The sequence below is a fragment of the Acinonyx jubatus genome, chromosome C1, assembly GCF_027475565.1.
Source record: "Acinonyx jubatus isolate Ajub_Pintada_27869175 chromosome C1, VMU_Ajub_asm_v1.0, whole genome shotgun sequence".
In the NCBI taxonomy this organism is placed as follows: domain Eukaryota; kingdom Metazoa; phylum Chordata; class Mammalia; order Carnivora; family Felidae; genus Acinonyx; species Acinonyx jubatus.
This window is the reverse complement of record NC_069381.1, coordinates 160157061-160182450: the sequence shown is the minus strand read 5'-3', so window position 1 is coordinate 160182450 and position 25390 is coordinate 160157061. Positions and strand designations below refer to the sequence as shown.

The following is a 25390-nucleotide window of genomic DNA, read 5'->3' as shown; positions in this document are numbered from 1 at the left end:
ATGAATGCATTGCATTATATACACACATAGAAAGAGGACTTTGTGTTCAATAAACAAAATATCCATTCTTTTTAAACATCCTTGAACATTTACATGAATAGGCCATGAAGTGCTCTTTAACCAAGTTAGTGAGAGCATAAATTAGTGTAAGTTTTCTGGTGCATAATTTGATAATATATATCCAATTTTAAAATTCAAACACCCTCTGAACCTGTACCATATATTGGCACACTCGTGTTAAATCAAGTGATCCTCTATGTGTGGGCCTATTTCTGGACTCCATTCTGTTCTATTGTCCATTTGATCACTTTCAGAGATGATATGGACATTCATATGGATCTAAGAAAAGTTTCCTTTCCACAATATTACTGTTTTCTATTGTTCGATGTCCTAGAGCTGATTATTCTATACAGCAATAGATGTAGTAAAGATTTAATACTGTGGTCACATTAATATAAAAAATACTTTTTGGTTGTGGCAGAAAGACTTTCACCATATTTAGAAGAATATTCTGGGACACTGTCCTCCTGGACCTTGGTATCTCTCTGGAGGGGAGAGTAAAATTTTGTTTTAATTACAGGAATCACCACTTTGCCTTTTTATACTGTTATCAAATATTCTTCTCCCCTCCCAAAGTTCCAGAAGGATACTGAAATGATAACTGTTGCAAATTGCTGAAAAGATGACATGTTTGAATGCACTCAGGTATTAGAAATGAAACATCTTCCCGCCCCACCCCCCACAAATGGGGGAGAGACAGAGAGACAGGGAGAGAATCCCAAGCAGGCTCCATGCTTAGCACAGAGCCCCCCCATGCGGGGCTCAATCCCATGACCATGAGATCATGACCCGAGCCAAAATCAAGAGTCAGATGCTTAACAGACTAAGCTACCCAGATACCCCAGAACTGAAATATCTTATAAAATCAACTACTATGGGTTTGAGAAATTGTCACTTTGGTCCATGGTGCTGAAGCAACTGGATATCCATGTGGAAATATAAATGAGATTCTTTGTTATATGAAGCACTCTAGCACAGTAGACTTTTATTTGTCCATTGTGCAAATAGGAAGGGCAGAGAGCCAAGGATCTTCTTCTGATTTGACAGAACAACTCTGACAATGTTTATATTACTTGGGAACATAAGTGTCAACTACAACATTATCACCAGAGCAACAAATAAGACTATCTTAACAAGTCTTAACAAGTAAGACAGAATGACAGGTGTCATTAAAGGTTATACTCACATATCATGGCAACAATTTCTAAGATATCTAGCATCTACAAGATTCCTTTGTTCAAATAATAATTCCAACAACATATTTGTATTACAGAGGACAGAATGAGCTGACAGCAATTGTGAATATTTGTGCAAGGCTCGTATCACAGAGGAAGCAAGACTGATGTCCTTGTGAGAGTTCACATTTGACACCATATCTCATTGGGTCCTTTTACCAAGTTTTACTATGAGGAAGGTCATCTCTCTCTTTGTTGCAGAAGAGAAGAAACAACTTTTTCATCTCTTTATTAGAGTTTGAAAAAAATTAGGAAGTTCCGTATTTTCAGAGCCAGGATCTGAAATTTTATTAGTCAGCATTAAAAGCAGAACACAGACCTGTGGGGTTCAGCTTCACTATGGAAAAATAGATTGTTAGAGGATTTGACTTAATGCCAGTGAAACTGAGACAATTTATCTTCCACATTACAAAAGAATAAGAGTCAAGCTGACATCAGACTTCTCTTCAGCAACCCGGGTACTAAAACACAGTAAGATAGAGGGGTCCTATCACCAAAGGGGGGAATGTGGTAGAGCCCCTCCCTAAGGAAAAAAAAAAACAAAAAAAACATCAAGGTAACCTGGCTATACACATACGTGACAATATCCCTCACGACCTTGTAACATGAGACCACTTAATCAGACTACATGTTTGTGTGTTATCATATATGGGAGACAAAGAAGTAAAATATATATAAAAAACTATGCCACGTGGTGTACGGGGCTCAGTTCCTTGGGTACAAACCCAACTGAGCGGTACCTGCAGGAATAAAGTTGCTTCCTGGAAAGAACAGAATGAATGAATGAATGAAATAAAACAAAACACAATAAGAAACCAGCTACCAAATGTTTTGGTAACATGGTTTTAGTTAAATTAGAATATTGTACCTAGGCAAACACAGTTTAAATGTGAAGATAAAGACATTTCCAACATGCAAGGACTTGGAACATTTACCTCTTACGTGCTCATTTTTGCAAAGTTGCTTGAAAATATTCTGAAGCAAAACAAGGAGAAAAGAAAGGAGACTACTGACCCAGGAAGCAAAGAAGTAAACCCAATGAGCAGGAAAGGGAAGTTCCGATGTAACTCGCTGTGGAGCAAGATGAAAGCACAACCAGGAGACACTGGAGAGAATGTGATGCCCACAGGAGAGGTCATCAGGAGAAAAAGGTACATGGAGGAAAAGAATGGCAATGGTAACAAGTGATAGGGTGATTCATAACATAAAGACAAATGGCACAAGGGACAAAAAAAAAAAAAAGAAAGAGAAAAAAAAGGAAAAACAAGTAGAAATAGGGAGAAAAAGCCACAAAATTTAAAAAAGGAAATGAAAGTACAGCCTGCCTTTTTGTTCTAAAGTAAACAGAACCCTGCCCTGTGGGGTGAAAATTTAGTGTTGGAGTGTATACCCAACAGATAAAGTCTGTGTGAATTACAGAAAACCTTCAAAGCTGCGGGGTGGGGGTGGGGGGCGGTTGGGGAGGAGGGTAGGCAGGGGAGGGAAGCTAGGCTCAGAGATTTATGCCCACAGTCTGATGAGCACAGACAACCATAACTGGTTCTTGAGGAAAAGAATGAAAAGTTAAAGGCAGCATTTTAGTAATATTGGCCTGACAATAGGAGAGGCGGGAAACCGAAGGACAAGCCTGTTGCAATTTTCCAGGAATGAGGTGGAGGAATAAACAGACAATAGAGAGGGAAGAGAGAACCTATCAGAAAGGCATTTCAAAAGCCGAGCACAGGACTCAGATACCAGGAGTGGGTAAAAGGGTGGGGATGGCCTATGAACTGGAAAAATGGTGACAGCTTTTCATCGAGAATTGCCATTTTATTATTACACACATACTTTTCCTCCTCCTCCTCTTCTTTCTACCTCTTTTCCTCCCTCCAAGTTAATATTAAGCTCCTTGATGGTGGAGATTAAAGCTTGTGTTTGTTTCCTTGACACTAGCGCAGGATCCTACAACTAGTCTCTCAGCTAGTGCTTGTGATCATGACTGTGGGTGCTGGTGGTGGTGGTGGTGGTGGTGGTGAGATGATGACGACGATGACGACAATGTTTCAATGCCTTAAGTATAGGAGAATTGGAAGCAAGAGTGACTTGGGGTATAAAATAATGACGATAGAATCAGAGCTCTGGTGAGATGTCCGCTCCCGTTGGGAATTGGAGAAAATACTTTTGGAAAATATTGCTGCTACTTCCTTAGTGAAATGCCTTCATTTTCTACTTCTTTAGCATTTTTTACTTAATTCCATCTATACCTATGCAAAATTAAAATCAAACAGTATTGAGAAGTCTGACTACTGTCAAAGAAACTCATTTCAAAATTCTTTCAAAGCCTTTTTTGACTGAAAACAAACAGACTTTTCAGAAAGCAGAGTTATTTAAACAAACTCCGTCCTGACAGTCAGGCCTTCTACATCTTGTTTTGTTCTTGTTTCTGAAGATTTAAAAAAAAAAAAAAAAAAAAAAGTTATTTTCAAAGAAAGCACTAGGTGGCACTTGTGATGTATTCAATAATTACCTCAGATTCTGGAAAAGGTTTGGTTGGGGTGGGGGTGAATGCAATAAATATTGAAACAGGAAAATCTTCATTACAATAATGAAGATCAGTATCTTATGATTGTGTTTACTATGTTACTATGTATGAGTAATATCTTTATGCAGCGTTTGCATTTAAAATCTGAGCTTCACTTCCTTATAAAAACTGTGAGAGGAACCAACATTTCTATAACATGTGAAAATCCCACATCACTAGCATAATAAATGAAAAAATAGTGTTTGATTTGCAAAAATTGACTATATGTGTTTTTTTAAACAGCTAGGTCCACTCTTCTACTTAAAATATTTCAATTTGTGGGGTGCCTGGCCAGCTCAGTTGGTAGAATATGTAACTCTTGATCTTGGGGTTGTCAGTTTAAGCCCCACGTTGGGTCTAGACCTTACTTATAAAAAAAGCCAAACATTTCAACTTGTAAAAATAAATCTTTTTTATAAAATAAAGCTTTCCCAAGGTCCAACTATTGTGTAAAGCAAAATGAATTATTAATTTTTAAAAAGACACTATAGTTAAATTTTTTTGAGTAATATTAACCAAAATAAAAAAAGAAATTGAAAACAGATGTCTTGGCATATGTTTACCATCTTTAAAGTGATAACATAGTGACTTTAAGCAAATGTATTCTCTTTTCTGGCATTTGGTTAGGCAGTTCCTATTTGGCAAGTTGCTTAATTATCTCATGACCCCATTATCTCAGTCTCCATTACTATGGAGAGACTGAAAGCTCTTTTAACAAAAATGCAGGTTGAGAAGGTATTATTTCAAGTAGAGAATATTGTTGCCAAATACCATGGCAATCTTAGCCTGTACACCCTGTCATATTATTGCATCTTGCCCCTACCTATTGTGGGGACCTTCACAGTAACCATTATGGATTAGGTTCACTCATGGCTTCCTTCATCTTACTATTCTATGCTTATTCTCTTTTGTCTCATTTCCACTTATTATTTTAAGTGTATTTTTTCTTGCTATACCTTTGTAGGATAATTTAACATAATGAAGTCCTTTTGGGACACGATGGGTTATAAATAAATTAATGAAAATGCTAATATGCTGTCTTTTAATTACACTAATTTGTAGGTTTGGGATGAAATTGACATTTTGAAGGTAGTATCTCATGTAGTCGTAAACTCCACATGTCAGAGCTAAATATGCAAAATTGCAGCAGTACTGAAAACATCTTGGATCTCAGCTTAACAACTGTGAGTTTCACAATTAAGTTTCAGCTTAACAATTGATAGGAATGGATTCTGTCTGACTAACTCAAGCAAAAAGGGCCTTGAACAGAACGATAGCCAGGAGCTCACAGGATAGATGGGAGGCTGGAAGGCCAGGACAGAATGAGGACAGCTCCTGGAGTCCAGGCAACAAGAACAACTTCTGGATCTTTCCGAGGTGCTGCAGCTCCAGTGTATGCCCTCCCTCTATTTCCCATCCTGTGTACCTCTTCTCAAGATTAAAAGTTTAATGATCCAGATTGCTTAATGTGTTCTGTGCATTCACAGATTTCTAGAGCTAAAATCAAGGGAAATTTACTATGGAGTAAAAGTATATCTTGAAAGTTTGCCAAAATATAAGGAACTATAAATTCCAAAAAATAAAACATCCCAGGAGTCTAGCTATCTTCCCTTGGGTTAGTCACATGTGGCTCCTTAGTTGCAGTGAGATGAAGAATACTAATTTACATCCCCACCAAGATTACCAACAGAGGGAGCGAGGGAATTCCCCACTAGGAAACAGAGGTGTTCCCGGTAAAGGAGGTTATTGCTGGTTACCAAAAAACAACCTATGTGCAATATACTACAGCAAGAGTGGACTATTAATTTCTGTGTTGTATTAAAAACCCATGATGAGGGGTGCCTGGGTGGCTGAGTCATTTAAGCGTCTGACTTTGATTTCAGCTCAGGTCATGATCTCACGGTTCATGAGTTTGAGCCCCAAGGCAGACTCTGTGCTAGCAGCGTGGAGCCTGCTTGGGATTCTCTCTCTCTCTCCCTGTCTCTCTCTGCCCCTCCTCCATGCATGCGTGTGCTCTATCAAAATAAATAAATAAACATTTTTTTAAATAAAAAAATAAAAACCCCTAATGAATACTGTCCCCCCCCCCCAAATTCATGTCCATGCAGAACCTCAGAATGTGACCTTATTTGCAAACAGGATCATTACAGACGTAATTAGTTGAAAACCTAGATGAGCTCTTACTGGATTAGGGTGGGCCCTAAATCCAGGGAGAGTGTCCATATCAGAGGCAGAAGAAAACACACCTTCTTCTCTCAGAGAGAAGGTGATGAAGGTGATGTGAAGATGGAAGCAGAGACTGGAATGCTGTATCTACAAGTCATAGAATGTCAAGGGTTGCCAGCAACCACTAGAAGCTGGGAGAGAGGCATGGACCGTTTCCCTCAGAGCCTCCAGAAGGAATCAACCCTGCCAACAATTTAATTCTGGACTTCTGGCCTTCAAAATGGTAAAAGAATAGATTTCTGTTGTTTTAAGCCATTCAGCTTGTGGCTGAATTTGTGATGGCAGCCCTAGGAAACAAATGTACCCCCTAAGAACAGTTTCTTTGTGCAAAACCCTAAGTGGTAACACTATGGAAGAAGGTGGTTAGCAATTTTTATGGGAGTGAATAAAAGTTCTCTTTTGCTATTTCAAAAGGAAATAAATCTACGAACGGTTTTGTTTATTCCACAAAGAGCTACCAAATACTTCTTCTACACTGGGCATTGTTCTAGGGGCTGAAAATACAGTGGTGAACAAATTAAGTAAATTCATGGAGCTCACATTTAGAGGGGAAACAGTTAAAAAAGTAAGCAAGACATAGTCTGTTGAGATCAGGGCTATGAAGAAGGTGAAACTGGATGATGTGTTCTAGAGTGAAATGTAGGAGGGAGGAGGCTGTTTAGGCTGGGTGGTCAGGCAAAGAGGAGAGAACTGAGAGCAGACATTACGAGGGGTCAGACATTTGTGTCATGGAGGGAAAATATTCCAGACAGAGGAACTGAGAGAAAGGGGAGCTGAGTGACCACTGACAAGTGAGAGAAGATGTGGGGGCGGGGGGGCATAGATTTTGGCAGAGGTAGAACACAACTACTCTGAGATATGTCATGCAGGTAGAGGAGATTAAGTAGGAGAATAACATCACCTGATTTAAACATTTAAAGTCAGTCTGTTCACTGTGTGCAGAGAAGATTGTAGGGAGCCAGAAGGAGCACTGGACACTTGGGAGACAGCAACATTAGGCTGGATGAGAGCAGGTAGAGCTCAAATTAGGGTGGTATTCTGGGGATGCAAAGAAGTAGACTAATTCTGGATATGAGGTAGACTTTGACAAGATTAGTAAGTATTACTCAAATGTCTTCTTGGTCCAGCATTGCTTGAAATTCTGTAAGGGATACAAAAAATATGATACTACCAAGATTCAAATATCCAGGAGTTTTGCATTTAATTGGACAGATAAGACATATGCATATATTTATAAAACATATATAGACTCAAAATGCATTATAGTGTGATGGAAATAATAAATGCAGGAAAGAAGGCTCCAGTGGGTTGAGGTAATAAGGAAAACTTCATAAACTTGAGATGGGCCTTCAAAGACATGTTAAGATTGAAGGAGAGCATTCCAGTTTGGATAAAGCACGAACAAATTTAAAAAGTAGAGATTGAATGTGCACTGTCTGGGGTGGGTGAATAAACTAGTCCGAATGGATTAGAGTTTGTATACAGTGAATAATGCCAATTAAATTAGATCAGTAAAGTGAGGATAGATGATAGAGGGTTTTGACATCAAGGATGAGTTTAAATTTAATCTTCTAGGGCAGGGGTCAGCAAACTTTTTTTGAAAGGGCCGAATAATAAATATTTTAGGTTCTGCAGGTCATATGGTCTCTGTTACAACTACTCAACTACTCTTCTGGGGTGCCTGCATGGCTTAGTTGGTTAAGTGTTGAGTTTGGCTCAGGTCATGATCTCTCTGCTCATGAGTTTAAAGCCCCTCCCCCCTCCTTCCCCTTCTCCACCTTCCCTTCTCTTCCTTCTCTCCTCCCTCCCCCACTCACAGGCACACCCTTTCTCTCTGTCTGTCTCTCTCTCTCTCTCAAAAAACCAAACAAAAAAACCCTCTACACAACTACTCAACTCTTCCACTGTGGTCTGAAAGCAGCCATAGATGATACTTTTCAAGTGAGTATGGCTGTGTTTCAATAAACATCATTTATAAAAACAAGTGGCAGGCCAGATTCGGTCATTGGATTACAGTAGCAGAGCAACAGAATAAAAATGGTGTTTTACGAATTTCTGAAGTAACTAGGTGCAAGGGTAGGGATCATTTCTTTGTCACTTAGCAATCCATTTCCCCTATCCTCCTTCCTCACAGTTTCCAGACTTTCAGTCAGATGTCAACTTCTCTCACATGTTTAGGGAGAAGCCAGATGAACTTCTAGTTCTAGGAGTAGTCTCATATTAATCTAAATTCATCTTAGATTCATTAATCTAAGGTCATCCCAGTCCCCATTCAGCAAGGCTAAGTTCAGGTAACCTATACCTGAGCCACATAGTGCATGCCATTTCTCCAGCATAGAGGGAGGTTCAGGAAGGACAGCTGAACTAAATTTGTCCAGTAACATGCACTGTATCCTTTGTAGTAATGGAGCTTCTAGGAAAGCAACCTTCTGACTCTGGAAGAGCCAATAAGAGGACACTCTCCCTTTCTGGGCAGGGTGGTATATATAGACATAAAACTTGGATTTCTGGATTTGGCTAGTTGGTTAGTTAGTTTGGTTTTTGAGAGAAGCCAGGTTTGGACTGACGCTGACAAGACTGAAGGCAGAACAGAGAAAGGTAAAGAAGCCAGGTCTTTGATGGCATGGTTGGACTACTAAATCAAACTAACCCTGTGGCCTATCCTACCTTGGTCTTTTTAGTCTTAATAGCCAATAAATCACTTTCATTGTTTAAATCTGTCTTGAGTTTTCTGTTACTTGAGTTTTTGGTTTTTTTTAAGTATTCCATTGTTACAGAAAAATAATATGGAATGGGGAGATACTGAAAGGAGATAGACTAGATGGAAGATGAGGCATGAAGTGGTAAGGTACAAGGTGGCAGTGAGAAAAATGTCATTGAAAAAAGAAAATTAATATGTGAGGTGAGGCTAGCTCTTCAGCCACCATTTTAATTTTTTTTTAACGTTTATTCATTTTTTGATAGAGACAGAGTGTGAGTTGGGGAGGGGCAGAGAGAGAGGGAGACACAGAATCTGAGGCAAGCTCTAGGCTCTGAACTGACAGCAGAGAGCCCGACACGGGGCTCAAACTCACAGACCGTGAGATCATGACCTGAGCCGAAGTCGGGCACTTAACCAACTGAGCCACCCAGGAGCCCCATCTTCAGCCACCATTTTAAATCCAGCTCCTTACAATGCTCTGCTGCAGCTGCTGCCAGGCCTGACCTGCACTCCAGCACCCTCCCTCCCCCCAACCCACCCTCCCACTTATTCCGCCACCATGGAGGACATGAACAAGTACAGCAACACAGAGGGATTCGCAGAGGGATCCAAGATCAACACGAGCAAAAGTCAGGATGGTGGGTACTGGAACTGAAAGAACACAAACTGGACGGCAAATTGATAGACCTTGAAAGGGCCAAAACTTTAAAAGGGAAGAAACCCCCCTCCACCAAATAGGTTTTTGTGGGTGGATTGAGCCTAGATAGTTCTTTAGAACAAATTAAATTTTTTTTATGTTTTATTTTATTTATTTATTTATTTTAATTTTTTTTAATGTTCATTTATTTTTGAAAGAGAGACAGAGCATGAGTCGGGGAGGAGCAGAGAGAGAGGAAGACCCAGAATCCGAAGCAGGCTCCAGGCTCCAAGCTGTCAGCACAGAGCCAGACGCAGGGCTCGAACCCACAAACCATGAGATCATGACCTGAGCCGAAGTCGGACACCTAACTGACTGAGCTACCAGGCATCCCCTGAAGAACAAATTAAGGAATATTTTGGAGCTTTTGGCAAGATTGAAGACATTGAACTTCCCATGGACACAAAAACAAATGAAAGAAGAGGATTTTGTTTTATCACATATACAGCTGAAGAGCCAGTAAAGAAATTGTTAGAAAACAGATTGTAACAGATAAAAACAAACTGGTTCTGGGAAGTGTGAAATCAAAGCTGCATAACCCAAAGAGGTATATAGGCAGTGATAGCAACAACAAAAAGGAGGAAGCTGGTGGACGAGGTGGTACTGGGGGTCATGGATGAGGTTGGGGCCAATACAGGAGCCAAGGATTTAATAACTATTATGATCAAGGATATGGAAATTACAATAGTGCCTATGTTGGTCTCAAAACTATAGTAGCTATGGCGGCTATGGTAATATTGGGTATAACTTTGGGAACTATGGATATGGACAGGGATGTGTAGACTACAGTGGCCAACAGAGCACTTATGGCAAGGTGTCTTGAGGGGGTGGCAATCACCAAAACAATTACCAGCCATAGGAGGATGTTGGAGAAAACAGTGGGAACTTCACTGCAGGTTGTGTGTCACCCAGACCACGTCTATCTCATGTTACAGGCAGAGCACAAGGCACACACCAGAAAATGTTGTCCTGTAGAGGAGATCACTAAAGTAACCTATCTTGCAGGACGATTGATCTTCCGTTGATCTAAGATGACTATTTTGTAAAAGACTTTCTAATGTACAAGACACACTGGGTCCAACTGTATATAGCCACCCATTAGTTTTCTTTGTTTTTACTTTGTCTTTTGCTGTGTTATGACTTGATGTGGATCTGTGTTTATACAAACTTTATCTGTATGATTCATCTTAAACCTCAAATAAATGCTTCCTTATGTGGAAAAAAATATGTGAGGCTAACCTATATTGATTTGACCAGAATTCCTACATACAATAAAAAGCTAAGGGAAAAAAATAAGGAATACAGAAAGTGAGGAGTTTGAGCCCACTCACAAGAAAAGACATGAAACATAAGGAACTGAAAGATTAAAGATGAAAGAGATATTTATTTGAATCCTCAGCCTAACCACAGTCCAACAGATTATATCATCCTAAAAACAAAAGATGTAAAGCAACAAATATTTAAAATCTATAAAATGCTCACTACAAAAGGTACAATCAGGGTCCATAAAAGAGTATGCAAAACTATAAGTATGGTGAAAAAAACAAAAAAAAAAATCTGGGAAAATAGAATAAGCTAATGAGAACTTTTGGGTTATACCATGGAATGGAAGAGGGGTCAGATTAAGAATCAAAGGGAAGAAGGGTAAGGTGACTGAATGACAGATTGGGAAACTCTCATCAGAAAGGGTAGGACTGATCAAGTCACTCCACTTATTCATATTTTCACACTTTTCATACATACTAGGGCACATTCTGCCAATAGAACATGTAGTCCATTGATATGTAACTTCTGTGAGCCCCAGTGAAATACTAGAGAGAACCAAAAAAACAGATGGGAACTGCTAGGAGAAGCTTAGCAATGGTTCACACAGAATCACTGAGTCTTTAATATTTCAGTGACGAAAAGGTAAATAAAACACTTCTGGTTTCCAGTCCAGCTTACAAGAAGCTTGAAAGCTGTCACTCCAAGTTAACAACAAATAAAAAGCTGAACAAACTGAAAAATCAACAGCTCTCCTTACAATCAAAAGACAAGTGAGGTCACAGGGCAAAATGTTGTTCCCCAAATTGGAAAGATCAACAGGCAAATACATAGAATCACAACTTACTAGGGCAACAAACTGTGCAAACCAGTGCCAGGGTAGGGAAACCTGAACAGTAATTTACGAACTGCTGGGCACTCAATGTGGATAACTCTGAGATTTAAAAACTCCAGGGGGACCCAGTCAATGGGGGCTCCCACACTTTTGTGAGTTAATTCCTGGATCTCTATTACATTCTCACACTGAATATTGGAGAAAAATCCACACTCTTTCTTCCCCACTACGTTTTTGGCAGGGGAAGACGAAAAGAAACCATTTAAAAATATACCAGAGCATTCTGTTCTTAACAAGGTCTGCCTTCAGAAGGTACTATTTAATCACAGCTTAACCGGCTGGGGTATTATCAGAGCCTAACTAGCCTGGGGGAAGGGAAAGATCCACTTCCAGCCCCCTCTAGCCATCCTGTCTCACTTAAGGGTATGGAGGGAGGAGGACTGAGAAACACTTTAGAGGTTCACAGTCCAAAGGCACAGGCACACTAAAAGACTGAGACCAGATCATAAGATTATAAAACTTCCCTTCCCCTCCATCTTACCATCACATTACTAAAGGCCTATTTATAGCAGTTCCTTTCACTCTGTACATCATGCCCAGCTTCCAAGAAAAAATTACAAGATATATGAAAAAGCAAAAAACATAAGTGGAAGAGACAGAGGAAGCCTCAGGGCCAGGCTCAGATACAAGATAGATGTTGGAATTATCACATCAGAAATTTAAAACAACTATAATTAATATACTAAGTTCTCTGATAAGTAGACAGCATGCAAGTACAGATGGGCAATGTAAGCAAAAATATGGAAATTCTAGGAAAGAATAAAAAGAAATGCTAGAGATAAAAAACACTGTAACAAAAGTGAATAATGCCTTTGTTGGACTCATTAGTAGACTGGACACAGCTGAAGAGAGAATCTCTGAGTTTAAAGATACTTCAGTAGGGGGCACCTGGGTGGCTCAGTCAGTTGAGCGTCCGACTTTGGCTCAGGTCATGATCTCACGGTCTGTGAGTTCAAGCCCCACGTCGGGCTCTGTGCTGACAGCTCAGAGCCTGGAGCCCGTTTCAGATTCTGTGTCTCCCTCTCTCTGACCCTCCCCCGTTCATGCTCTATCTCTCTCTGTCTCAAAAATAAATAAAACATTAAAAAAATTAAAAAAAAAAAAAGATACTTCAGTAGAAACTTCCCAAACTGAAAAGCAAAGAGAAAAAAGACTGAAAAAAGAAACAACAAAATATCCAAGAACTGGGTACAAAAAATGTAACATATACACAATGGGAATGCCAGAAGAAACGAACAGAAGAAATATTTGAAACCATACTGAATTTCCCCCAAATTATTGTCAGACAACAAATTGCAGATCCAAGATGTTCAGAGAATACCAAACAGGATAAATCCCCCTGCAAAACTACACTTAGTCATATCAGTTTCAAACTACAGAAAATCCTGAAAGAAGCCCAAGGATAAAAATCCATTACCTACAGACTAGCAAAGATAAGAATGACATCTGACTTCTCAAAAACCATGCAAGTATGAAAAAATGGGAGTGAAACGTTTAAAGTGTTGACAGAGGGACACCTTGGTGGCTCAGTCGGTTAAGTGGTTAAGTGTCAGACTCTTGATTTCGGTTCAGATCATGATCTCACGGTTCACGAGATTGGGATTCTCTCTCCCCTTCTCTTGCTCTGCCCTTCCCCCTCCCCCCTCAATAAATAAATAAATGAAATAAATAAAAAATAAAGTGTTGACAGAAAAACTCACCAACCTAAAATTCTGTAGCCTACAAAGTTATCCTTCAAAAATGAAAAAGAAATAAGGACTTTTTCAAACAAATAAATATTAAGGGAATTCGGTGCCAGTAGACCTGCCTTTCAAGAAAGTTTAAAAGAGGTTCTGTAGAGAGAAGGAAAATGATATATGTCAGACACTTGTATTTAAATAAAGAAAGGAAGAGCGCTGGAGAAGAAATAAGTGTAGGCAAAATAAAAATTTTTATTTCTCTTCGTATTGATCTAAAAGATAACAGTTTGTTCAAAATAATAACAACACTGGATTTGGCGATATATGCTTCTATATGTATGTATGTATACTTACTTATAAGTATGGCAATAGGAGGAAGAAATCAGGATTATTTTATTATGATAAGGTATTTGCACTACTCATGAAGAGGTATAGTGTTATTTGAAGTGGACTTAGATTAGTTGTAAATCTATATTGCAAATTCTAGGCAAACACTTAAAAAAGGCAAAACAGAAGTATAGCTGATACGCTAAAAAAAAAGGATTAAAAATGGAATTATATAAAATGGTCAGTTAAAACCACAAAAGGCAGAAAAGAGGTAACAAATAGAAAATGGTAACAAATGTGATAGCTATTTATCCAACTATATCAATAATCACTTTGAATGTCAACAGTCTGAATGCACTAATTAAAAGACAGAGATTGTCAGAGTGGATCAAAAAGCATGACCCAGGAGGAGAGTGATATCACCAAAACGGCAGCATAGGAATTTCTAGCACTCATTTCATCCCAGAGGCATTAATCTAAACAACTATGCATGTATGAAAATACCTTCACAAGAGCCAAGGATTCCAAGTGATAGATTACAGAATCTGGGTGAAGCAGAGAAATAGGAAAAGACTCACTGAGGATGATAAGAAATACATTCATATTGTTCCCATCACCCCTCCTCTAAGCCAGGACAGCCTAGGCTGAGAGAGAGACCCTCTCCATGGGAGGTGAGTGAAGTGACTATATGATTTCACTGTGGACCCCAGCCAGAGCCACCCTGCCCCAGCACCAGGTCAACACCTACAGCCTTAGGTGCCTCTTTACAGGCTCTCACAAACCCAAGTCCCCACATCACTCCAGTGCCTTTAGGCCCCAATGGTCCCAGGGGACTCCCTTGGCTCCAGGTTCCCAGGGGGATGCTACAAACCCAGACCCCTGGCTCATCTGAGTGCTGCCCAGTTCCAGTGGCCCCAGAAGGCTTCCATAGCCCTAGGCTCCTGGTAAGATCCTAAGAACCCAGACTCTTGGCATATCCCAGCACCAGCCACTGCCCATGGCCCTGGGTAGTTCCTGTGGCTCCTGGCTCCCCAATAGTTTGCACACACCGAGGCTCCAAACGAGTACCCACAAACTTAAGCTCCTGGCTGGGCCCAGCACAAGGGTGACCGGCACGGGCCCAGCACAAGGGTGACCGGCACAGGCCCAGGCTTTCAGTCCACCCCAACACCAGGCCAAACCCTGTGGCCTCAGGCCCCTTACTACCCCCAGCACCATGCTGGCCTCTGTGGATCTAGACTAGACAGGCTGCCACAGACCCAGGCTCCTAGCTCATCCCATCACCAGGGCAGTCCCCAAGGCACCAGCCTTAAGGCTTGCTCCAAAGACCCAGGCTCATGGTCTGCACTAGCACTAGTCTGGACCTGTAGACCTAACTTCCTGGCTGGCCCCCCAAGACCACAGGTGACAGGATGACTCCTGCAGCCCCAGATTCCAGGCTCACCCTAGTGCCAAGCTGGCCTCTCTGACCCCGGTCTCCAGGCTGGCTCCATGAAATCAGGTTCCTGGTCCATCCCAGTTCTAGATCAGCCCCCATAGACTCAGATGATAGGCCCATCCCAGTGATCCCTGGTAACTGGTTGGCCCCTATGGGCACAAAAACTGACCAGTGATGCAAACAGAAACAATCTCTCTAAATAAAATAGGTTGTTTTAGGGGCGCCTGGGTGGCTCAGTTGGTTAAGTATCTGACTTCGGCTCAGGTCATGATCTCCCAGTTTGAGTTCAAGCCCCACGTCAGGCTCTATGCTGATAGCTCAGAGCCTGGAGTCTGGTTTGGATTCTGTGTCCCCCAGCCCCAGTCTCTCTGCCCCTACCCTGTTCTCTCTCTGTCTCAAAAATAAACATTAAAAAAATCCTTTTTAAATAGGCTGTTTTATGTTTGCTTTCTGTGTGTACGTACATATCCATATCCCTATATATCTACCTACTTACCTCCATATGTTTCTTATAAACAAAACCCTGTTGAGAATTGACTTTATACAGGGCACTGAGCTAAATTCTAGGAACCAAAAATAGGGGTTTATAATCTAGTTGGGAAGACATATATTAAGGGTAATTATGCTATTACAGAATGGCATTTATTCAGTTTGTGAATAGTCTGGTTTGTCAGTGTTCCTATGGAAAAAAAAATGTATGATAGACTGAATAATGACCTTCCTAAAATATCCATGTTCTATTCCCAGAACCTGTGAACATGTTACTTTACATGACAAAAGGGACTTGGAAAAAAGTGCACAAAGCTATGTGTGATTAAGTGAAGGACCTTGAGATACAAAGATATTACCCAGGTGGACCAAATCTAATCAGATGAGTCCTGAAGAGTGAAGAACCTTCCCAAACTGGGGTCAGAAGGGGCATGTGACTACAGAAGAAAGGTCTGTAATTGGTTGGCCCCTATGGGCACAAAAAATGACTAGTAAGACAAACAGAAACAATCTCTCTAAATAAAATAGTTTGTTTTAGGGGCACCTGGATGGTTCAGTTGGTTGAGTGACTGACTCTTGATTTCGGCTCAGGTCACAATCCCAGGGTTGTGGGATCCAGCCCTGCACTGGGCTCCATGCGGAGAATGGAGCCTGCTTAAGATTCTCTCTCTCCCCCTCTGCCCCTCTCCCCAGCTTGCATGTTCTGTCTCTCTCTATAGAAAAGAAAAGAAAAGGAAAGAAGAGAAGAGAAGAGAAGAGAAGAGAAGAGAAGAGAAGAGAAGAGAAGAGAAGAGAAGAGAAAAAAGAAAACAAAAGACGAGAAAAGAGAAAAGATCATAAAATACATTTAGAGTACTATATTGTATTTATCAAAAAAAAATGCATTATCAGTGGACCCGCATAGTTCAAATCCATGTTAAGGTTCAACTGTATTTTATATCAATAGAAATGCCTTGTTTGCTGGGATGATAGTCAATTAGACCATCTGAGTATATGGACAGTATCCAAAAGGTCTGGATTTGCAAGTGCAAGTAATAGTCTCCAACAGGTAACAGCTGGAAGGTTATGGTTGGAAGCTTATTCTCATCAGCTTGAAATAATATTAAGGATCCTATATGGAGGACCTATGATTTTGATTAGACAGGGCAGAGTGTACAAGTGAGCCAAATCAATCACAGGTGGGCAGAACCAGGTGTCTGATGCAATCCTGGAGGCAGGCAAAAGCCAGTAGATAATAGATGTTCATAAAGGACTTCAGGAATTGGAGCCCAAATTCCAACAACCAGTGCTAAAGTGAAGCCAAGGACCTGAGGAAGTAGGTGGGCATGGGAGGTCAGAGCAGGGTTCAGATGTGGAACACCTTCTAGGAATTTAATCAAAATTTTACTTTCCTCCAGGTGGTTGGGTTTTTAACAGAGCCGACATGGAGCTGTAAAGTGGCTTTTGCTCAAGGGTATCCTAAAGGCCCCGCCAGACATTTGACGAACAGATGATAAGTGTATCCCTGCTAGACATTTGACAAACAGATAAGTATATCCCTGCTAGACAGCCAACAAACATGTGATAAGCATATCTACAGGAAGATTAGCAGCCGTTAGTTCACACATCCTGCATTTGCTCACTCTTCTCAAGGCTAAGGCCTCACCTCTTTGGTATTGCTAAGGGAAATATACACAGACTGTAAGGTAATTTATATCTCCATTACCTGATACTGCTCTGCTATCTAATAGATTTTTATCTCTTTGTACATTCCTATTTCATTTTACTCTCCATTGAGGGCTTTCTGATCTAGGCTCTATAGCAGGAGCTACGGAAGTACTCTGTATTGCACAGGAATTTTCCACACTTTGAATCTAGAGAGGGGCTTTAATAATATATACGAATCTGAAAAATAGTACAGAGAATAACAATTTTATTTTTTTTTATTTTTTTTAATGTTTATTTCTGAGACAGAGACAGAGCATGAGTGGGGGAGGGGCAGAGAGAGAGGGAGACACAGAATGTGAAGCAGGCTCCAGGCTCTGAGCTGTCAGCACAGAGCCCAACGTGGGGCTCAAACTCATGGATGGCAAGATCATGACCAGAGCCGAAGTTGGCCTCTTAACCAACTGAGGCATCTAGGCGCCCTAAGGGGAGGATTTTTTATTTATTTGTTTGTTTGTTTTTTTAATATAATTTATTGTCAAGTTGGCTAACATACAGTGTATACAGTATGCTCTTGGTTTTGGGGGGTAGATTCCCGTGATTCATCGCTTACATACAACACCTAGTGCTTATCCCAACAAGTGCTCTCTTCAATGCCCATCACCCATTTCCCCCTCTCCCCCGCTCCCCTCCATCAATCCTCAGTGTTTTCTCTGTATTTAAGAGTCTCTTATGGTTTGCCTCCCTCGAGGGGAGGATTTTTTAAATAAGACACCAAATGTGTAAACTATGAAGGAAAAGATTAGTAAAGAGCCGTATTTTAGAAAATAACATCTCTGAAGAAAGATAAGAGGAATTATGGTTATTTCTCAAAAACTGAAGTTTTAAGAGACAGTGAAGTGACCGCACTGGGGTTGCTACCTAATCCACAATACAGTAAATGTACTGGCTTAGTTATTGAGTGTGTCATAAAATTACTTCATCTAGTTTCACCCACAGCTTTCTGACTGGGATTTGATAATGGCACTATAGTGAAGAAATGGTGTATATACACAAGACACAAAGACAGTGATCAGTTTTGTTTTGGTTTGCTTTTCTCTACAAAGGACAAACAAACGGTTTTCACATGAGGAACAACGTCCTGATAGGAATTTGGCTATTGAAATGGATTTCTGAAGGAAGCTGTCAGATTCAGTGTCTCCTTTTCTATATCATGAGAACATATGTCTTGCCACAGAGCACTGAGACTCCAGAAATTTTTTTCTGCTCTCCTCTAAGACAAATATTCTTGCCTGTCCTTGAAACAGATATATAACTTCTAGTTTATTCCCTAAATGAGTAGCTCTTGGACAGTAGTTTGCATTAGAATCATCTACAGAATCTAGAAAAAAAAATTCACATCTTGGACCTGATCCCAGTAATGTTGACTTAGTAAGTCTGGCTGGGGCCCTAGCATCTGTATCTTTAAAATGCATATTCCCCAAGTGGTTCTGGTGTGAAGCCCTGGTTGAGAACTATTCCTATAGATCTTTGGACTACTGACTATGATTAAACATTCTGCTTTTTTATACTCTGTACCTCAATCCTTATGACCGATCCCCACTCTTGTGTTCTTCCATTTATTTGATCATTTGACTCTCCCATGTCCTTGATCAGTAACCCATACTGACATGCAAATCGTATTAACAAATAATGTATACAGCAAGCAGATAGCCTGTTAGCACCAACTCTCTGGCTTAGCATAATGAAATGAGAAGACTGAACACATGAGAAAATGCTGAGAAAGAGAAAAATGACACAGTGTTGAAAACACAAGATTGAGGCCTAAAAGAGGAAACAATAGAAAGCTCTCGTCAGACTGCAGGAAGTGTCCAAATCCTATCCCTCCTCCCTTCATCCTTCTGTAGAATATTACCAATAGCACCATCTCTGCACCAGTTGTCTCCTTACCAACAGCTTCCCTGTTGGTTGCTTAATCTCAGTGGGACTGATACAAAAGTTCCCTATTTCCCTTTCTAGGAGCCAGGGAAGGAGACAACTTTCTCTTACTTGAGTTACTTTGTAATTATCTCTACTAATGCAGTGCAATTTTTTGAAATGTCTAGCTACTCCCATGAAGGCTTTTTCTTCTCCAACCTCCCAACACAGGCTAAACTCCCTGTAACAAAGGTCACCTTCCCTTCATGCTCACCACCTTCTGAAGTTAGCACAGGAATTTAGGACAAATAAGAAAACTGGCCATTTCCTTCATACTGTAATTTTTGACACACGTGGTTGGATGAGCAAAATTACAGTGGTTGAAAGAGATATTCAAACATGCTTCTTCACTGGGACCACTGCTTGTAGTTTGAAGATTCCTAAAAACTGTTTCAATTGCCCTCAGGGATAATCTTCTTTTGCCTCTAAAACAAACAATTCCACGGATAAAGAAGATGTGATGTATATACAATGGAACATTACTCAGCAATCAAAAGAAAGCTTGCCAGTTGCAACTGTGTGGATGGAGCTAGAGTGTATTATGCCAAGCAACACAAGTCAGTCAGAGAAAGAAAAAGACCATATGATTTCACTCACATGTGGAATTTAGGAAACAAAACAGATGAACATAGGGGAAGGGAAAATAAAGACAGGGAAGCAAACAATAACAGAGTCCTCACTTACAGAGAAATGAACTGAGGGTTGCTGGAGGGGAAGTGGTTGGGGAGATGGGTTAAATGGGTGATAGGCATTAAGGAGGGCACTTGTTATGATGAGCCCTGGGTGTTACATGTAAGTAATGAATCACTAAATTGTACTCCTGAAACCAATATTACACTATATGTTAACTAACTAGAATTTAAATAAAAATTTGAAAAAAAAAATTCAAGTGGTATATCACAAAAATAAAATACATACATACATAAATAGGTAAAACGAAGTGAAATAAAATAAAATAAACAATTTTATTCACTATGGCAAATATTGGGCTTAAACTCTTTTTTTTTTTAATTTTTTTTCAACGTTTATTTATTTTTGGGACAGAGAGAGACAGAGCATGAACGGGGGAGGGGCAGAGAGAGAGGGAGACACAGAATCGGAAACAGGCTCCAGGCTCTGAGTCATCAGCCCAGAGCCTGACGTGGGGCTCAAACTCACGGACCATGAGATCATGACCTGGCTGAAGTCGGACACTTAACCGACTGCGCCACCCAGGCGCCCCAGGGCTTAAACTCTTAATACTAGTTCTTGGTTTGATGAAGACCATTATGTTAAAGAAAAAAAAAAGTCCTTGACCAGCTACTGAGGCAACATATGAAATGAAATTTCTAAGAACCTTGTGGGAATTTTATCAAATTTTAACATTACTATAAACATCTTGTCTCCAAAATATTTGAGAATAAACCCCTGTAAGGGCATTTGAGTTAGGCCATTAAAACTAATAAGCCAGACTTGAGGATATAGTTAATCATGCTATTAGATATAAAAGCTTAGACTGTAGCACACTTAACACTGCACTGAGAAGCTTACGCTTATCAACTTTATCCTCCAAGAACAACCATCTCCAAATCTAGTGCCCAGGCCTCTTTCTGACTAGGTTCCTAAATGAGTTTTTGAATTCTGGGGATATTTAAATTTGTGTAAAATTCACTATTGGGACACTATCGTAATTAGTCTATGTCACGAGCAAAAGATGATACTCCCATGATTTATTGTGTTTCAGCCATTGTCAGTCACGAAAATGATCACAGAGACTTGAGTTCTGATACTTGTTCTCTGTCCGTTATGTTGGTTGACAGTTGAAAGCAGCAGAATAAGAGCAGGTGTTTCCCTTTGAAGTGATTCTCTAAAAACAGAAACTTTACAAACTTATACAGCTGGCATTCCAATAGTTAGGAGGTCAACAGATATTTATCAAGGGTCTGCTATGTGCCAAGCACTGTTCCAGGCACTGAGGATACTACGGAAATCAACACAGATAGAGAACCTGTCCATCAAAAGAAGGAAGAGGACAAGAACTCCTTAAAATACATACTCTACTGGGAGAATGTTTCTGACGTTTGTGCTTAATTGTTGTGCTGAGGAGGTGTTAGATTTCTCTTGAGCTCGTTATTTACTCAAAAGTTCTACCCATTTATTTTGTTTTGATTTTTTTTATTATTTTTTTTAATATATGACATTTATTGTCAAATTGGTTTCCATACAACACCCAGTGCTCATCCCAAAAGGTGCCCTCCTCAATACCCATCACCCACCCTCCTCTCCCTCCCACCCCCCATCAACCCTCAGTTTGTTCTCAGTTTTTAAGAGTCTCTTATGCTTTGACTCTTTTCCACTGTAACCTCTTTTTTGTTTTTCCTTCCCCTCCCCCATGGGTTTCTGTTAAGTTTCTCAGGATCCACATAAGAGTGAAACCATATGGTATCTGTCTTTCTCTGTATGGTTTATTTCACTTAGCATAACACTCTCCAGTTCCATCCATGTTGCTACAAAGGGCCATATTTTGTTCTTTCTCATTGCCACGTAGTACTCCATTGTGTATATAAACCACAATTTCTTTATCCATTTATCAGTTGATGGACATTTAGGTTCTTTCCATAATTTGGCTATTGTTGAGAGTGCTGCTATAAACATCGGGGTACAAGTGCCCCTATGCATCAGCACTCCTGTATCCCTTGGGTAAATTCCTAGCAGTGCTATTGCTGGGTCATAGGGTAGGTCTATTTTTAATTTTCTGAGGAACCTCCACACTGTTTTCCAGAGTGGCTGCACCAATTTGCATTCCCACCAACAGTGCAAGAGGGTTCCCGTTTCTCCCCATCCTCGCCAGCATCTATAGTCTCCTGATTTGTTCATTTTGGCCACTCTGACTGGCGTGAGGTGATAGATCTGAGTGTGGTTTTGATTTGTATTTCCCTGATGAGGAGCGATGTTGAGCATCTTTTCATGTGCCTGTTGGCCATCTGGATGTCTTCTTTTTTCCAACGTTTTTTTTTTTTGGGACAGAGAGAGACAGAGCATGAACGGGGGAGGGGCAGAGAGAGAGGGAGACAGAGAATCAGAAACAGGCTCCAGGCTCCGAGCCGGCAGCCCAGAGCCTGACGCGGGGCTTGAACTCACGGACCGCGAGATCGTGACCTGGCTGAAGTCGGACGCTTAACCGACTGCGCCACCCAGGCGCCCCTGGATGTCTTCTTTAGGGAAGTGTCTATTCATGTTTTCTGCCCATTTCTTTACTGGATTCTTTGTTTTTTGGGTGTGGAGTTTGGTGAGCTCTTTATAGATTTTGGATACTAGCCCTTTGATATGTCATTTGCAAATATCTTTTCCCATTCCGTTGGTTGCCTTTTAGTTTTGTTGGTTGTTTCCTTTGCTGTGCAGAAGCTTTTTATCTTCATAAGGTCCGAGTAGTTCATTTTTGCTTTTAATTCCCTTGCCTTTGGGGATGTGTCAAGTAAAGGTTCTACATATTTATTAACGAGCATCAAAGATCTTCTTACTCCAAAATCAAAGTTAAATCTGAAGTTTTCTCCACTTCCTCTTTATATTTTACATAGTTGCTTAGAGTTACAGGTTTTCATCTTAGAGATTACTTAGATTACAAAATTCTCTACACACTTATGAGTCTTTCTTTAATAACAGTTTATAAAATAAATGTTGTCTATGAGAACATTTTTAAATGAGCAAACTAGTAATAAAAACAGGTGTAATTTTTTTGTTTTTCATTTTTATGTTTCTGATCTCTAACCCCTTAACAACAACAACAAAACAGTGGTTGAAACAAAACCACAAGTATCAAGAAGCTAAGTCCTTCTTGTTGGATGGACCTCCAAAGCCATCATGCTTTTATTGTATGATTTCTGCACCCTATCTTACCTAAGTAGTTTAGCTTTCAGTTTTATAACTTAGTAACTCTGGTTTTATCCTTTTCCTGCTTAACTTTTTAAATGCTTGCCCAGAAAAAGCCTCTGCCTATTTAACCACATCTGAGCCTTACCCGAGGTAAATAAGACCAATAACAAGGTGAGAGGTTTACATTCCACTTCCCTCACTGGTTTAAAAAAAAAGAAAAAAAAATATATATATACTCACATATATATATGTGTGTATATGTATATATTTTTAAACCATATATATATGTGTGTATATATATATATTTAAACCATATATATGTATGTGTGTATATATATATACACATATATATATATATTATATATAATATATATTTTTTTTACATTTACCAGTTCATTACAAAAGGATATGATAAAGGGGGATACAGATGAACATCCAAATTGGAAGAGAGGCGTAAGACAAGGTATGTGGGACTGGGTGCCAAGCTCCATGCCCTTTCTGGGAAAGCCACTCTCCCAGCACCTCCACGTGTTCACCAACCTGGTAGCTCTGTATGAATATTTTACTAGCAGATTGAAAGGGGGGTAGTTATTATGTAATTGCGAAAACACAAACACACATACATAATATATGTATGTGTATATTTTTTTATATGTGCATATTAAAAGGTACTTTTAAGGGTTTTAGCTTGATAGTCCAGAAATTAAATTATTTAATTATAGCATTTAAAGTAACCAAAAAACTCCCACAATTTGGGAGAATATTTAAATATGGCTATAAACCTGGGCCAAAGGAAAAGCTGGAAAAAATAAGAAATCCAGCTATTATAAAAAACCTATATGACAGTTGCTTATATCAAATAGTTCCCATTGAATAAAAGAACATTTTAACATTCTGATAGCTGGTAGGCCATTTGGGTTAGTCAATCCTTCAAAAACCATTTATGGAACATCTAAGGATACAAAGATTAACCTTATAAAGATTAAGACTTAGCCTTATATAAATTCATATATTGCACGGTATCAATGTTCTTATTCTATTTTATGTGTGGATTTTGTATACCTAGTTTAATATACAGTAGTGGCTTTTAAATTTGTTTTAGAAAAATATTTACTATCAGGTACTGTTCACCATTTCCACATAGCCAAAATACACACTTTATGACTTATTCCATGCTTTTTCTTAATAAAATTAATGCCTTTTTTTTTTTTTGTTAGAAATTTTGGGAACTATTCTACACAGAAAAAAAAAATCATGGCTATTTTCACCACTCAGAGATATTTACTGTTAACATTTTCTTCTAGAATTTTTTTCTACACATTTGAATGTAGGTAACAGAAAACCCAATTCAAACTTGCTTAAACAATAAAGAAAATTGATTGGCTTACATGAATGAGAAGTCCACAGGCTTCAGGCAATCATGGCTTCAAGTGAAGCTTGATTCTATAACTCAGTATGTCATCAAGGACCTTTTGTTTCCTTTTCTCTGCTGTGCCTTCCTTGGTGTCCGCATCATTCTAAGACTAGCTCCTCTCATTGTCCCAAGATGGCCACCAGTATCTTCCTCCTGTCCAGCAAGCAAGAGACAGCATTCTCAGCAAAAGTCCTAAGAGTCATTCATCAAACTACCTTAGAGCCAATGCCCACCCTGACTAAATCACCGAGTCCAAAGGGGTGGAATGTACCGATTGGATAGTCTAGGTTAGTCACACCACCTCTGAAGACAAAGTGAAGATCACTTCTCTGGAATCATATGTATCCCTAAAGAGAAATGGAAAGGTGATATGGAGTTTTAAAGAAACTAAAAAAAAAATCATATTAGACATGTCTTCCTCTTTGCACATCTTTGATAAGACTCTATGGATGGCCCAGAGTGCCACTTTTTCAAGGAAGATCATACTCAAAATTTCAATAGGGAATACTTGATAGATAAAAAAATTATATAGATCTATATATGGATAAAAATGTTAATTATACATTATTAAATTTAAAAGGTTATTAAAAACCATGCATATAAAAAAATCATATGATCCTATTTTCTTAATCTACATATGCATAGAAAAAAGGTACTTACATAATAAAATGTATGTGAAAGCATACAGAAATTATCTGTACGTGTTGTGATTTTTAGTTTCTTCCTTCCTTTCTCTATTATATTAATATTTCATAATTATTTATTACATTCAAAATCAGAAAAAAAATTAGAGCTACTTCATTACAGAAAAAAGCAAAATCTGCCAGGAATCTACATTATATGACACTGCCTCAACATCTATCCTACATGACCCTTGTCATTATACAAACCACTTGGTTTATTCCTCCTGTCAATCTTGATCGACCAGAGTTG

At 39.5% G+C, this 25390-nt stretch overlaps 1 long non-coding RNA gene and 1 pseudogene across 3 annotated transcripts in view; one reads left to right on the top strand and one right to left on the bottom strand.

Annotated features, from left to right (window-relative positions):
• The window catches only part of LOC128314068 (uncharacterized), a 132372-nt gene that overhangs the window by 103889 nt on the left and 3093 nt on the right, over window positions 1–25390 (bottom strand). For all 3 annotated transcript variants that reach the window (XR_008295447.1, XR_008295449.1, XR_008295448.1), the window contains exon 2: window positions 24432–24610. This is a non-coding gene — a long non-coding RNA (uncharacterized LOC128314068). The remainder of the gene's footprint in view (window positions 1–24431; window positions 24611–25390) is intronic.
• On the top strand, window positions 9327–10727 carry LOC106988656 (heterogeneous nuclear ribonucleoprotein D-like; annotated as a pseudogene).